Genomic DNA, 10,593 nt, shown 5'->3' with positions numbered 1-10,593 from the left:
GGCATTTATTTTACAGATTTCTTCTGTGAAAAATCTGAGACTAAAATAGTGGAACTTATTGGTAAATCATCCTAGGTGTCATCAGCTCAATGTTTATAAACATTATTTTGATTTCTGTGCACTCTGCTTTCCAGTCTTTTGAAAGTTATTGCCTCAGTTACCTGCAAGCTGCATTTCTGTTATGAAACCTACACACCACATAGCCCATTGCAGAATAATCAGAGGTTTGTAAAAGCACATTCAATTCATTGGCACACATATTTTCTTTCATTAGGTATTTTGCAGTTCATGCCATGAGGTTTTTTAACTATATGGAACTAGAATGACTGCCTTAAGGTCTAGTTCCCTGATTTCATTAGATGTATTTTTTTGCAAGGAGAGGATGAAAGGTTGCCGATTTCTGAAACTGGAAATAGATTTGAGTTCATTATACAGCACTTGGATTAAAATATCAGATTCTGACTACAAAATTATGATTCCATGAAATCCACTCTTTTCTCCTTTTTTTAAAACTCCATTCCCATGAGATGATTTTTGCTTCATATTATGGTGGATTGACCCTGGCTGGATGCTGGGTGCCCACTGAGCCACTCTGTCGTCCCGCTCTGCAGCTAGACAGGGAAATTTAACAAAAGGCTCATAGGTCAAGAGAAGGATAGGGAGAGATCACTCAGAAATTAACAGCATGGGCAAGAGTGACTTGGCTTAGGGAAATTAGTTTAATTTATTACCAAACATATCAGAATAGGATAATGAGAAATAAAGACAAAACCTGAAACACCTTCCACCTATGCACCCTTTTTTCTGGGCTTAACTTTAATCCCAAATTCTCTTTCTCCTCCCCGCCAGCAGCTAGGTGGGACAGGAGATGGGGCTGTGGTCAGTTCACCACAGGTTGTCTCTGCTCCTTCCTCCTCCAGGGGAATTCCTCACGCTCCTTCCCTGCTCCAGTGTGGGGTCCATCCCATGGGAGACATTCCTTAGTGAACTTCCATGAAAACTGGCATATTACTCAGACTTTAATTCCATGACTTTAAATTTCTATTCTCGAAATACCAACCTCCATAGCTTCAACCTTCACAGCTTCTGAGAACACCTAAAAAGTGAACCAAAAAAGCTGTAAAATAAGAAGGCAAATAAAGAGCTCAAAAAAATTATTCTTTTAATAAAAAATAAATTTAAAAATATAGACAGAAAAGTAAAACTCATCATTTTGGAGTTAAGTTCAGGTTCTGCTGAACATTAGGAACAACTATTGCTCACCCAGTTGTCAAGGAAGTTGATTGCCAAGTCTCTGTTTGTAGCTCCTGCCTGTAGCACTCCACGTCACCACTCTCCTGAAATGCCAGTTAAAAAGCAAACAGGAGCCAGGTGTAGGCATCTCCCACTCTTGTGGAGGGGATTCCTCCAGCAGGGTCCTTCTTGTAAAACTAAACAAGCCCCCCATGAACCTCACGGGCACAGCTCACATAGCTGTGTGTAACACCATTACTGCCAAATGCTCATTCTGCCCATGCCGACCTCACAGCAAACTCAAGTAAAACCATTAACTAGATATTGGTAACCAATTAAATAGATATTTCTAAATTTTACCTGGGGTGACAGTCTCAGTGCTGAATAATTAAATGCATTACATATTTTCATTGTGGAAAATTACATTTAAGCTATTCTAAGCAGCTTTGTTATAGATTCTCATGGCTGATAATGGACAAACTTGAACAATTTCCTGTGATACTGTTTTGGAGGCAACACCAAAAGACCAGTAGACACATGTACCATCTGTAAGCTAAATCTAAGTGTTCAATATCAGTGCAGATTTGATGATAACAAAGCTCAAGAGCTTGTTAGCATATTCAGAGCATTCCACATTCTAATTAGAAAAGGGAAGATTAATATAATCAACTTCAGTCAACTCAAAGTTGACTACTTCAAAAAGAGTAACCTTAAGCCCTGTATGTACGAAGAGAGTGAATGAGGCACCTCCAGTGGGTAATTCATCTCCTAATTCATTCACCCTAAATCTGGTGTTTTAGACAAGATGAATCACTCCATGCAGACACTCAATTCATTTCACTGACTCAAAACTCAGTGTTTAAACTTGTACAACTTCCAAGATTATAAGTCAGATAGGATAAAAGTTGCATAAAACGTCTATTGTCTGAACTCTGTTATCAGATATCTACATAGGCATTTTCATTGGGAATATATGTCCAGAAACACCTAGAAAAACAGGTTTCATAATGACAGGCAGATTCTGAGTGGAAATATTTCAGAACTTAATAATACAGTCATTATATAGCATGCAGTTACCAATATCTATAGACATGACAGAGCACTACACTACATATATGAGCCTTCAGTAAAAAGATCCATGACTTTTCAGAATTCTGCTAATAGACTTTTCAAATATCCTGTCTGAAATGAACTGAAATTTCCAAGGAGAGGACTTGTTGACAAGGCTACAGTAGTTAGAAAAACTAAAAAAGGCAGAAACTCGACATTTAAAGGGCCCAAATAATTTGTGGTTTCACTATTTAAAACATATTATTCATTTTAGTATCATCATGCCTGGAATTCTGCAAACACAATATTAGACATGGTAATTCTGCAGTTCTCTTATTCAGCAAATGCCAAATGTACTGATACTGTAAGTATGTGACACGAGAAAGGGAATAAGCACGTCACAAAGCAGAAGAGCACAGAGGTGCTACAGAAATAGTGAGGCAGCTGGCTCATGAATACCTCAGACTGAAGTTATTAACTTCTCATGGTCAAGTTAACTGGTGTTAGCCTTTCTGCTAAAAGGTTGATCACCACCTCCTGCTCCCCACCACCAATCTTTCTAGCTCTGCAGGAATTTGAATTCCACTTCTTATCACAGCATTTTGGGGCTATCCTAGGAAACATTTTTCTTCTGTGTGTAAGCGGAAGATAATGGTTGCAATTCCACACAAGATGAAGTAAGCTGGAGAGTAAGTACAGACATCCAATGCATATAAAATGCTTTCAGCTATTCAGAACACCTGCATAGGGTGGGTAAACATGACACAATACTTGAGGAATACACATATTTCCACAGGGGCTGTAAGAGAGCAGAAGAAATATCCCACAAAACCTAAATGACACTAGAGATTGACGTACATGCAGCTGAATCCTTCCCAAAGGTAGGTGCCTACAATCATGCTGCTTACTTTAGGGTCTCACTACAACTAATAAAGATCTAACCAGCATAATCCACAGAGCCTAGAAAGCTTCATCTTACTGAGTAGATATTGACAGCTTGATTTCATTGCCCATCAGTAGATACCGAGCATTATTTCTGATGTCATAAGCTATTCAAAACTCATGACTCCCGAACATGACACAGGTCTTGGGGAAGACCAGTGTCCTTCTGGAGTGGTGGCTAGAGGCCAGCAGGGTAGCTCTTTAATAACTCAAACAGAACTCAATATTTGTGACCTCTCATAGCTGGTCACCTGAAGCTTCCTCTGGGCTCCACTGACTATTTACTTGACTAAGCATAAGAACCTAATACCATTTGAGATGTTTAAAAGTCTTCCATGAGATATTTGAAAGCCTTTTGTTATACTTATCAGATCCATACAGGTGACAAATGTTAATCTCAGATTGGATACCAAGCAAGATTTCTTATCTAATATTTAAAGTGAACTAACTAGGAGGTTGCTAGAAGAGATCAAAAAACCAAAAAAAGCATAAAATGCTCAGGGACTTTCAGTTGAAGGCATTAATCAAGAAGACAAATCTGTTACTAGCAAGACTAAATTTTGTACTTGTGTTATGGAGCCAATGTCATGCACAGTGTTTCAAATGGATATCAGTGTAATTTCTGGCTCTTCCTTAGACAACAATCTAACAACTAAAATCTCTAAAACCCATCCTAAAAACTGAGGAACACTGTTTTGCTACTTTGTACTGTTGCAGCTGTTTAGGTACTCTTCCCAAACATATATATATATATATATATATATATATATATATATATATATATACATATATACATATATGTATATGTATATAGCCAACAAATGGGCAAATTTCTACCCTAGGAACCTGCAGTCTAATAACAAGACAAGACACAGCAGATGAAGACCAGTGAAACCATGACACATCTTTTTCTGTAAGAAAACAAAATTTCCATGAAAAGTCCATAGGTGGCAAACTGATATAAAAGCTTTTTCACTATTTGAAAGTAAGTTTGAAAATCCCTTCTCAGAAACTGAGTTAAATAGGTTGTTTTTTAAAATTTTAGATTGTATCCCAATTGTACAATCTACTAATCTTGACATCACCTGCCAATCCACAGTGAAGGGGTAAGTAAGATGAATTCATGACTCTATGATTTTTTTCCCACTGTTCCTTTTTGGCTTTTAATTCTCCTATTACTCACCAGCAGCAGTTTTTCTGTGCCCTTCAATTAGACTGACATTAAAAGATGGTGACTTCTATAGGGAAAGAGTAAATTTTTTATCTAAAATATTGAGACAATGTGCCATGTGGAGAAAACAGAAGAGGAAAATCTCTACAAACTAATTTTCTGAGATTTAACATTTACATCAGTCCTGAAAAAAGCGATTCAATAATAAATACATTGTGCAGAATGCCAAAATCTAAGGCATCATTTTTGCCCTATATATCTGACTCCTTAGGTTCAGTGGTTATCATTGGAGCACTTAGGAAGATTATTCTACACAATTTTTGCAGGTGCACAGGAACATTTTTTTCCTCAAACCTAATATCTGCAGATGTACATTTCACAGAAGTACATGAATTTAATTTTCTTTTTTTTAAAAACTGTGCTGTTTCTAGTAGAAGGAGGAATGTGCATTGGTATTTCATAAAGATCCATCTAAAAGATCTATTTGCAATGTGCACAACACAAATGCACCCTCAAACAACATAGAACTGAATGAATTAACATGTTGAGTTAAAATAGAGTTGTTCTGCTTGAGCATGCCTATAATTTCAGAGGTTTGGTGCTGCATTAAGTTGAAACAAAGATAAAAAAAATAAAAGTCTGAATTTTAAGGTATTATTTGAAAAATACTTCTACTTCTTTGAGTCTGTTTAATTAGTTTTCTAGAAAGATATTAAAATTAACTTTTTCAAGTGGTTTTATTGTTCAGTTCACAAAAGAAAAGTCAAAGCGTAGGATTGTTTATTTCGGTTACAAATGTAAACAAATTTTGGTAAGAGCAGTGAGGAAATAGATTAGCAAACAGTATGCAAGAACACAATCAGAAGCATTTGGGCTACTGCAACCTGGCAGTTACCACACAGGACAGATCTCTTACAGTGATCCACATGCTGGACATTTTAGGCAACTGAGTCTCATCTCCCTTAGAAAATTTCAGCTAAAACCAGTTCAGTTGTTTCCTCGTAACTCATATCTTGAAGTAGTTACAGAACCTCATGGTTCTGTTGAACCAAATTTGCGTCTATCTTAATTATAGCTTTTCACTATAGATCAGTTTCTTACCTTCTGATTAAAGGCTCAATCATATTTCAGGCTTTTAAAAGCAAAGACAGATCCTTTTTGTAAAACAGACCCTTCATTCCCTTGTCATAAACTGTACTTAGACATCTTACAGTTTTTTTTTTTTCCTTTTTAACTTGGACAGTTAGAATTGTACGTGATTCTGATAAGCATTGTCTTTCACCAGGGCATTAACACTCCCACCTTTACCAGAAATATCTGGCCCCAAGCATCCTTGCATCATTGTAATCCTTCTCATAATATTATACATTTTTAGGCCACGCTGATTCTGTGGACTAATTCAACTGAAGTGCTATGGTGACACAAACATTAATGCTCATTAAGCCAACCTGGAAATTAGATTAAATCATCTAGAGAGACTGATTCCAAAACAGCTTTCTGTATGGAAGAGACCATGAGGGAAAAAGACAGTTACTACTTGTACTGTGAAATGAGGAACATGTGGTCTCCTGTGAAGTGGTATGACCAAAGGCAAAGCAGTGATCTGAAGCTTCTATTCTCATTCAGGGCTGAAAACATCCCAAGGAGGATGGGAGAGTGAGAGAAACTGCAGTCAAAAGCCTTCTCTCCTGTAAAGTGATGGAAACCACATGGTTCAAAGGGATAATTTCAGAGGTCAAGGCATGACAGGGAGACAGGTAGGCTTGAAACCTGGTTCCTTCCTTTCCATTAAAATTCCCCCTCCTGTGTGAAATACAGAATTCTATATTTTTATGAAGTTCTCTCCCATTTTATGGCAATGGATTTCCAGCACCTTTAGTACCTGAACCCACGCTGTGCTCTGAGCTGGCACCTCTGCTGATCTTTTCATACCTGTCAAGAATATGCAAAATATCAGTTCCTTGCTTTAGGATGAGATTAGTGACAGCTCAACTACAACATAAACCTCATACAAACAAAGAATCACATAAAAGGCATTTGAAAATATGTCACAGGGGAAAAAAGCACTCCAGGGATAAAAAAAAGTCTGGTTTTCTTTTTATTTGTGTATTTGTCCACATTGCATTTTAAAATTATATTAACAATAAATCTGTACTTTCCCTCTGTCTTTAAGCACTTTTATTTTAATTCTCTGGTTTTATGTGCTACTTAAGTATTTCCTTGCCATTGGATTTTGAGACTTTCTGTTGACAAACTCCTTAAAATTTTCTCTGTTCCCTTTGATAGCATAAATGCTTGTTTATTTATGCAGCAACATATATTTTGTATTGTTGCAATACTTCACAAGGGCTTCTAGCACACTATGAATAAAAATTTTATATACTACTTCAGTGCTTTGTTCCATGATAGCTCAGTATATCAGAGGAAGATATATCTAAGGTTTGCAGTTTCTCACTATGACGTGCTATGCTATTACTGACAAATTGATCCTCTGTTTAGCATTATTCAAAATATTCAGCTGAATGACAAAATGTGGGTATTTACAGTGGCTTTTGTTTTTTCCATTTTTTTCTACAAACATTTAATTTTTAACTGGGCATATGGCTGAAAACTGCAGGAATACAAGTCTCTTCCCTTGAATTATGTTCACAGATCAGGTCAAACAAATGGTTACTCTAAATTCTGCATATTGTGTTTAACCATTCCTCAGAAAAGATCAAAGGCAGTTTTGTCAAACACAATGTGGGAATTTGCTCATTTGAACAGTTCAGTACATTTAGTCTTCTAATCCAAACAGAGAGAACTACCTTTCCAAACAAGGATATAAACTGAACTCAGTACTTCAAAGCTTAGAAAAACTCATTAGCTCTATATATCTATAAACAGAAAGATCTACTTAAAATAGTAAAAAAAACCCATGGTACTCATATGAATATTATTTTATGAGCACATGTCTGAACCACATTAATAAAGTGTATAAATGAGGCTGCTGCTGATGCATTTAATACTCTCACTTGTGAGATTTTCCACATACATGTGCTGTTTAATACCCTGTATTTCTAGAAATATCTTGCTCAGGGAAGATTTTATTATTGAATATTCACTGCAAAGAAAGAATCAAATGAGTACCAAATTTCCTCTACCTACAGTTAGGTAGGTAATCACACTAATTAATTGAAAGTGTGTTGTTTCCTAACTGAACCAATTATGCAGAAAAGGCTGCCTAAGGTTGAGTTAAGCACCCTCCCATTAGCACAGCTACAGTGCAAATGACAGGAAAAGAGAAAAGAGTGCACCAAAAAGCAAAACATTATGCTATTTATAACTCTGCATCAAAAAGGAACTGTGAAAATGAAAAAAGCCAAATCTATATACAGCAGAAACAGCCAGGGTGAAAACCCTTCTTCTAATGGAAGTCCAATAGCCAGTCACCATTTCAAAAAAAGCTAGTGCTTTATCCTGCCAGCTCTCTCTGATAAAGGAAGGGGTCATCAGACACCTGTTCCTCCATCAGAATCATCCTTATGAGTCACTACATCAAAATTGTTACTAATATTTTGTATACAATAAAAACAAATGAGATGAGAAGTATTTTTGCTTGCTAAAATCAAAGTAAACACATTAATGAGCAAAACATGACAGCTAAACCATCAAAATTCACAAACTCATCTGTTTGGTAGGAAAAGATGTCCAGCAAGTTATGAAGATAATATCATGACATATGCAGAAGGAAAGAACCATTTTTTAAAATTCTAATTTATATTCCATTTCATTCAATTTACAAACCATTTTCAGACATCCTATTACACCATTATTTATTCATTTCCACCTGCATAATTACTAATTTTCCATCAAAAGAGTGGTTACACTGTTATTTGCTGTCTTTGTCTTAATAAATTCTCTGTATCAAAATCAGAGACTGCACACAATCCAATTCCCCTGAAAATATCAGGTAAGGTTCCATTATGAGGTGTGACACTGCTCTTCCTGAAAGAAAGGAAAATATACTGTGCATATCAGAATTCCTCCAACTTATTTTTTATGCCAAGCGAAAAGTTTTGTGATAAACCACACCTCTTAGAAACTTTGTTCTTCTCTATTTTGCACTACTCATTTTTTCTATGTATTTTCTATATGCTCCTAAAAATACCTGCTATACTACTATTATTTTATTACATGAATACTAGAATACCAACCTTTATAACATGCTTTATGTCATACAGACAGCATTGATTCATTTTGACAGGAGCAAGAACCTTATCATTTTGCTTTTATTGTCCCCAATTAAGACAGGGTAATTGATATTCCTCGAGTGAATCAATGCAATACTGTGTATGGCTTTCATAAGAAATTATTTAATTTGTGTCAGTGTAATATAGCCATCAATCCATATTATAATAACTATGTAAAAGTCTATTTAAACTTTTGCCCTCATATAGCTACAAAACCCTTCACACTTATTTTATAAACCCGCAACAATGAAACAAAAACATTTGTGGTACTGTGATAGCTCTGGAATCAGTGAACTCAGAAGACCTGCAGAAAAATAAGTGGTATCAGCTTCATTTTTCAGCATCATAGCCATGAATAAAATAGATGCTGGTAACATCAGAGCTCAGTTAACTGCAAGATGTTTGTGCTAGTAAAATGAATCAGTTACTCTATTTTTAAAACAAGATTTAACTTAACTTATAAGCTGTCAAAAGAAAATGGATTTCTACAGAAAAAATAAATCTGAATTGCTACTTGAGTAGCAATTAGGTATAGAAAATATTAATGCATCTGTTGTGCATGTGTACATACATCTCAAAAGAAAAGGGTCCTTATAAAATTTTTTTGATTGCGGACTCAAACCAGAACCTGCAATTTGGAAATATCAAATGCTTATTACTGTTGGGTATTTATGATTCATCTGCTTCTTCTTTGCATGCTGGTGGAACATACCTCTAAGCTTAATAAATTTTTTTAAAAACCAACCAAAAAAACAAAACAAAACAAACAAAAAAAAAAACATAATAACCCAGTTCTATTTACAGATTACTATTTCTGGGAACTGTGGCTTGAACTCAAGTCATACACAGACAAGTGTATGGTCCACTTCGGAATTTTAACTACAACACTCAGATTGGCCAGTCCAGTGATTTAGCTGAAAGGGATTCTCTATTGCCTGGTAGAGTATACACATCATTAAAGGACTTCAAATCCATTTAAGATTAGGTAGGAGGAATACAGTTCTAAGTCCCTTCCCTAGTTCTTTTTCCTGTTGTTCCCTATGGTAGCCTATTTCTATATAATCTTCATAAATACTGCCCCCAAAATTGCTATCACATTTTTTCGCTGTTCTTCCACTACACTAGTCATTCACAGAATTATACCTAAATCAAGGACCTGGCTAGGCAATCTCCCTTGCTGTCTTCTTTGCCTGGGGAGGAGCACAGCCACCTCCCTGCTGTAATTAGTGCACTTGGTTTAGAGCTGTTTTAGGAAGAGCTGCCCTTTGAGGAGCCTGTCTCGCTGCCGGCAAAGGGTCCAAGACCTGACCTCAACAGCAAACCTCAGATGCCCAAGCGAAATGAATCCTGCCCCTGATTTTTTATCTCAAAGGGAACGACCAGTAAACTGAAGCCACATACCTATCCCACTATAAATGCTGTTACGACTTACTATGCCAGTCGCAAAGTCCTTGTTCACGCTATTTAAACCGCACCCAGCACGACACCAGCCCTGCCAGAGACATTTTCATGTGACTTTTGGAAGGCAGAGTCACAGAGTGGCTGTCAGGGCCAGTGAAAACAGCGGCCACGCAGAAAGCAGCAAGAAATCTGGAAGGACAAGGACAGAGCCTGAGCAGCACCAACCCCGTTCCCGGTGCTGGGCAGCTGGCAGTGTGGAGCTCACCTCTGCTCTGACAACTAAATAAATGCTAAATAAATAAATGCGCAACAGCGGTCCGGTTAAGCGGCGACACTATTGACCTCACACCCAACTCGTGGTCTAAATTCACTTCAGCTTTCAGTAGTGGAAGCTCCTAGAGCGCTTCACGCTGAGAGCGGAGCTCATAGGCCAGGCCCAGTTGGATAGGCCCGGCCCGAACGGAGCAGCACAGCGGAGCTGCACAGTGCCCGCCCGCCGGGACCCAGCTGCTGGAGCCAGCCCCGCCCGCGGTCAGCACTTTCTGTTCCTTTTTCCGCGGTTAG

The 10,593-nt window shown here is 37.2% G+C and overlaps 1 long non-coding RNA gene across 1 annotated transcript; it reads right to left on the bottom strand.

Annotated features, from left to right (window-relative positions):
• Nucleotides 1–789: 789 nt before the first annotated feature.
• On the bottom strand, nt 790–10,549 carry LOC128785891 (uncharacterized). The gene is made up of 3 exons (XR_008430084.1): nt 10,061–10,549; nt 1,264–1,337; nt 790–1,096 (listed from the first exon to the last, which is right to left on the bottom strand). It is a non-coding gene; the product is annotated as an uncharacterized LOC128785891 (long non-coding RNA).
• Between the last annotated feature and the right edge of the window lie 44 nt (nt 10,550–10,593).

The sequence above is a fragment of the Vidua chalybeata genome, chromosome 3, assembly GCF_026979565.1.
Source record: "Vidua chalybeata isolate OUT-0048 chromosome 3, bVidCha1 merged haplotype, whole genome shotgun sequence".
Classification (NCBI taxonomy): Eukaryota; Metazoa; Chordata; class Aves; order Passeriformes; family Viduidae; genus Vidua; species Vidua chalybeata.
The sequence above is the reverse complement of the archived record's forward strand: the minus strand, read 5'-3'. Positions and strand labels throughout refer to the sequence as shown.